Source organism: Rattus norvegicus, chromosome 7 (genome assembly GCF_021556685.1).
Source record: "Rattus norvegicus strain SHRSP/BbbUtx chromosome 7, alternate assembly SHRSP_T2T, whole genome shotgun sequence".
In the NCBI taxonomy this organism is placed as follows: Eukaryota; Metazoa; Chordata; class Mammalia; order Rodentia; family Muridae; genus Rattus; species Rattus norvegicus.
In genome coordinates this window covers 112,276,572-112,282,655 of record NC_141540.1, presented here as the reverse complement: position 1 = coordinate 112,282,655, position 6,084 = coordinate 112,276,572, and the positions used below count along the sequence as shown (strand labels likewise).

At 41.9% G+C, this 6,084-nt stretch overlaps 1 pseudogene; it reads left to right on the top strand.

The window, feature by feature from the left end:
- The first annotated feature begins 691 nt into the window (after nucleotides 1-691).
- Nucleotides 692-3,512, top strand: LOC148004840 (glyceraldehyde-3-phosphate dehydrogenase-like; annotated as a pseudogene).
- Nucleotides 3,513-6,084: the final 2,572 nt, after the last annotated feature.

Genomic DNA, 6,084 nt, shown 5'->3' with positions numbered 1-6,084 from the left:
AGATATCTTGTACATCACATACTTACAATATGATTCATAACAGTAGCAAAACTTCGGCTGTGATGTCACAGCCAAGTAATTTTATGGCTGGGGTCACCACGACAGGAAGAATTGTATTAAAGGGTTGCAGCATTAGGAAGGCTGAGATCCACTGTTCTAGGCAATAATATGGTAATTGAAACAATGCTATCACTGGTCACAAAAGCACCAAAGTGAATTTAAATGAAGGCAGCAGCATTTGGAAGCTGAAGAAGTAGGATTATCACAAGTTTGAGACTAATATGACTACAGAAGTACCTTCTAGGATAGTCCCAGTTACAGAATTAGACCCTGTTTTCAGTAAAAGAAAAAACAACAAAAAAGAAATAAATACACTCACAGAGACTATGTGTTCAAGGACCTTTGTTTCATCAAAAGTGATGTATCAACTAAATCAGATATATAAATTATAGAATCCTTGAAAATTAAGTGAAAGAATCAGAGGTTAGTTTTAAATGGGGTAAAAATGGTATAGTTTTAATGTAGCCAGCACAAAATATATTTAAATCATAAAAGCAAAATGTTGGTATAATCATTTATATAATGTTCCATGGGTTTCTAACTTTACTTTTAAAAATAATGGGCTCTCTGCTCCTCCCTGTTCCAGAGACAGCCGCAACTTCTCGTACAGTGCCAGCCTCATCTCATAGGCAAGATGGTGAAGGTCAGTGTCAACGGATTTGGCTGTATTGGGCGCCTAATTACCAGGGCTGCCTTCTGCTCTGCGTCTGACAAAGTGGACATTGTTGCCATCAACGACCCCTTCCTTGACCTCAACTAGATAGTCTACATGTTCCAGTATGGCTCTACCCATGGCAAGTTCAACGGCACAGTCAAGGCTGAGAATGGGAAGCTTGTCATCAACGGGAAGCCCATCACCATCTTCCAGGAGTGAGATCCCGCTAACATCAAATGGAGTGACACTGGCGCTGAGTATGTCATGGAGTCTACTGGCGTCTTCACCACCATGGAGAAGCCTGGGCTCACTTGAAGGGTGGGGCCAAAAGGGTCATCATCTCAGCTCCTTCAACCCTTGCCCCCATGTTTGTGATGGGTGTGAACCACGAGAAATATGACAGCTCCCTCAAGACTGTCAGCAATGCTTCCTGCACCACCAACTGCTTAGCCCCCCTGGTCAAGGTCATCTATGACAACTTTGGCATTGTGGAAGGGCTCATGACCACAGTCCATACCATCTGTGCCACTCAGAAGACTGTGAATGACCCCTCTGGAAAGTTGTGGCCTGATGGCTATGGGGCAACCCAGAACATCATCCCTGCATCCACTGGTGTTGCCAAGGCTGTGGGCAAGGTCATCCCAGAGCTGAACGGGAAACTGACTGGCATGGCCTTCCGTGTTCCTACCCCCAATGTATCCGTTGTGGATCTGACATGCCGCCTGGAGAAACCTGCCAAATATGATGACATCAAGAAGGTGGTGAAGCCTGTACAAAGCTTAAGTCCAAGTGGATCAAGGACCTCCACATCAAACCAGACACACTCAAACTAATAGAAGAAAAACTAGGGAAGCATCTGGAACACATGGGCACTGGAAAAAATTTCCTGAACAAAACACCAATGGCTTATGCTCTAAGATCAAGAATCAACAAATGGGATCTCATAAAACTGCAAAGCTTCTGTAAGGCAAAGGACACTGTGGTTAGGACAAAACGGCAACCAACAGATTGGGAAAATACCTTTACCAATCCTACAACAGATAGAGGCCTTATATCCAAAATATACAAAGAACTCAAGAAGTTAGACCACAGGGAGACAAATAACCCTATTAAAAAATGGGGTTCAGAGCTAAACAAAGAATTCACAGCTGAGGAATGCCGAATGGCTGAGAAACACCTAAAGAAATGTTCAACATCTTTAGTCATAAGGGAAATGCAAATCAAAACAACCCTGAGATTTCACCTCACACCAGTGAGAATGGCTAAGATCAAAAACTCAGGTGATGGGCTGGGGATTTAGCTCAGTGGTAGAGCGCTTACCTAGGAAGCGCAAGGCCCTGGGTTCGGTCCCCAGCTCTGAAAAAAGGAACCAAAAAAAAAAAAAACCTCAGGTGACAGCAGATGCTGGCGAGGATGTGGAGAAAGAGGAGCACTCCTCCATTGTTGGTGGGATTGCAGACTGGTACAACCATTCTGGAAATCAGTCTGGAGGTTCCTCAGAAAATTGGACATTGAACTGCCTGAGGATCCAGCTATACCTCTCTTGGGCATATACCCAAAAGATGCCCCAACATATAAAAAAGACACGTGCTCCACTATGTTCATCACAGTCTTATTTATAATAGCCAGAAGCTGGAAAGAACCCAGATGCCCTTCAACAGAGGAATGGATACAGAAAATGTGGTACATCTACACAATGGAATATTACTCAGCTATCAAAAACAACGGCTTTATGAAATTCGTAGGCAAATGGTTGGAACTAGAAAATATCATTCTGAGTGAGGTAACCCAATCACAGAAAGACATACATGGTATGCATTCATTGATAAGTGGCTATTAGCCCAAATGCATGAATTACCCTAGATGCCTAGAACAAATGAAACTCAAGACGGATGATCAAAATGTGAATGTTTCACGCCTTCTTTAAAAGGGGAACAAGAATACCCTTGGCAGGGAAGAGAGAGGCAAAGATTAAAACAGAGACTGAAGGAACACCCATTCAGAGCCTGCCCCACATGTGGCCCATACATATACAGCCACCCAATTAGACAAGATGGATGAAGCAAAGAAGTGCAGACCGACAGGAGCCGGATGTAGATCGCTCCTGAGAGACACAGCCAGAATACAGCAAATACAGAGGCGATTGCCAGCAGCAAACCACTGAACTGAGAATAGAACCCCCGTTGAAGGAATCAGAGAAAGAACTGGAAGAGCTTGAAGGGGCTCGAGACCCCATATGTACAACAATGCCAAGCAACCAGAGCTTCCAGGGACTAAGCCACTACCTAAAGACTGTACATGGACTGACCCTGGACTCTGACCTCATAGGTAGCAATGAATATCCTAGTAAGAGCACCAGTGGAAGGGGAAGCCCTGGGTCCTGCTAAGACTGAACCCCCAGTGAACTAGACTGTTGTGGGGAGGGCGGCAATGGGGGGAGGGTTGGGAGGGGAATACCCATAAGGAAGGGGAGGGGGCAGGGGGAGGGGGATTTTTGCCCGGAAACCGGGAAAGGGAATAACACGCGAAATGTATATAAGAAATACTCAAGTTAATAAAAAAAAAGAAGGTGGTGAAGCAGGCATCTGAGGGCCCACTAAAGGGTGTCCTGGGGTACACTGAGGACCAGGTTGTCTCCCGCTACTTCAACACCAACTCCCACTCTTCCACCTTTGATGCTGGGGCTGCCATTGCTCTCAATGACAACTTTGTAAAACTAATTTCCTGGTATGACAATGAAAATGGCTACAGCAACAGGGTGGTGGATCTCATGGCTTACATGGCCTTCAAGGAGTAAGAAACCCTGGACCACCCACCCTAGCCCAGCAAGGATACTGAGAGCAAGAGAGAGGCCTTCAGTTGCTGAGAAGTCCCCATCCCAACTCAGCCCCCAACACTGAGCATCTCCCTCACAATTCCATCACAGACCCCATAATAACAGGAGGGGCCTAGGGAGCCCTCCCTTTTCTCTTGAATACCACCAATAAAGTTCACTGCACCCACAAAGAATTATGACTACTTATACAAGTTACAGATAAAGTTATGAATTAAAAGCGAAAGCTGCCTCTGCTAATACAACCATTACTGTTACTATTCATATCTTTTATTGAGAAGTTCACAGATCAAGGGATTTTCAAGACATTGTGTAACTGTATCATACATAGGTCTTATCTCCAGATACAAGATGAAGAAAATTAAACTTGAAACTTTGAATAGACAATAAAAAGTAATTTAACATGCAAAGAGTAGTGCAAGGTCAATGTGATAGAAACTAGAGACATCGATGACTATTTTTGAGTGTGGTTTTCTTCTTCTTAAAAAGCAACCACACAGGAAGAACAAAAGTATCAATCAGCCAGACACCCTAGAAATCACAGGGACTAAATCTCCAACCCAAGAGTATATGTGGAAGAAGTGCCATGACTCCAGCTGTATATGTAGCAGAAGATGGGCCTTGTCAGGCATCAGTGGGAGGAGAGGCCCTTGGTCCTATGAAGGCCAGTGTAAGGGAATGCCAGGGTGGGGAGGCAGGTGGGAGTGAGTGGATGGGTGGAAAAGCACTCTCATGGAGGCAGGGGGTGGAGGGATGTGATAGTGGATTTTCAGATGGGAAAACGGGAAGGGCAATAACATTCGAAATGTAAATAAAGAAAATGTCCAAAAAAAATTGAAAAATAAAAGCAAGATGTAGAATCATATATTGCCTATGACTCCAAAGCAAAGGTATGAATAGGGACAACTGATATGACATTGAAACACATCATCCCACCATCATCCATTCCTGGAAAGACTCAGTTTTTTTAGACATGTGGTCCAAGAGATTGTAGAATAACATTATTGTAGATATCTGCATGTGTTTTTGAGGAAGCATGCAGTATATACTTGTACATGTAGCTCTGCCAGAATAGATATTCAGACAGTGGGGGCATAAAGCATTAACATTTCTGGTTTTGAGAAATGCCACTCTCCTTGAAATCAATATTAGTTCATGTTAAGTTGTACTCTTTATCTTCCTCTCCACCTATCACTAGACTTTAAGTTGCCATACTCTTAATCTGAAGTTCATGGATGAACCCGCTTTTTCCTTAGAGTAATTGTGCATTTAATCACTGGCCATATTTCTCTGTGTCTGAGTAGGGCATGTTGACTCTGCTACTCTACCTGATAGCTTTATTTAGCAGTGTATCATATTAGCTGCAAAAGGTAGTCAATAAGGCAGGTCAATATTTATGATGTAATTTATGAGATAGACATACACTGAAAACAGAAAATCTATAGGCTAAGGATTGGGTACTAGGTACCTAAGAAAGATAGAGTTCTACTAAGATATATTTTAGAAATTCATCTCTACTGCTGCGTGAAAGATTGTTAGAACATTTACCATACATGGTTGTACAAGTCTCCATCGATTTTGTCCTAGACAAGAATATAGAATACTATATATGGAAAATACTTGTGGTCTTTAAAGGTCTGTTTTTAAAACCTAAATCCCTCTAGAGTTTATTCTTAGGATTGTTTAGTTTCAAAAACTCTGTCATTACCGCTTCTTTCTAACAAAGGAAATATACAATGAAATGTTATTTAGTACCCTCTTTTAAGTAGCACTGTTTATGTGTTTGTCCTTGGAAGAGCTTACAACAAATTTCAATTGCAAACATGTCCAGCATAGGTTGGCAAAGTGATCTAAAGTTAATCACAAATAAAAGAAAATAAATAAAAATGTAAAGATAAAGATACCAATAAAATGTCACCTTCACTTTTATACTTATTTTTTGTGGACTATAGTTATAGTCATGATGTTTTGAAACAATGAATATATTTTCTAGGAAGAAATTGCCTCAGGTAAAATGATTCCCAGGATCAGATAAGGGCAAACCTTTCTGATAGGCTAGTAGGACCTGAAGGTTGAGTAAAATCTATGGGCAAATTTAACAAGGCAACAAGTTTAGAGATAAGGAAATGTCTGTTTATAAAAACAACAAAACCAACAACAAAATACATGTTAGATGTCAGGAATGGATGTTCAGTGTTCAGCATGAAGGCAGGTAAAATTGATAAACGTCAATGACCTCTCCAGTTTCACCAAGTGACTTCACATTGAGAGTCTGAGAAGAGGCTATTGAATCCACGGGTTCTCTGAAGCAATCATTTTCTAACAAGAATAAAACCTTGCCATTCTGTAGCAGAGGAAGAGCATTTCCTTGATGCAAAGTGACGAGTTTGCCTCACTGCTTCACTAAATGCTTTTCTTCCGGAAGTCGAAAGGTAAATCACATTCATTAAGAAACACTATAGGTAAGAAAGGAAAGCCAGCCTTTACTATCTCTCAACCACAATAGCTGCCTAGAACCACAAGTCCTGCTCCATGC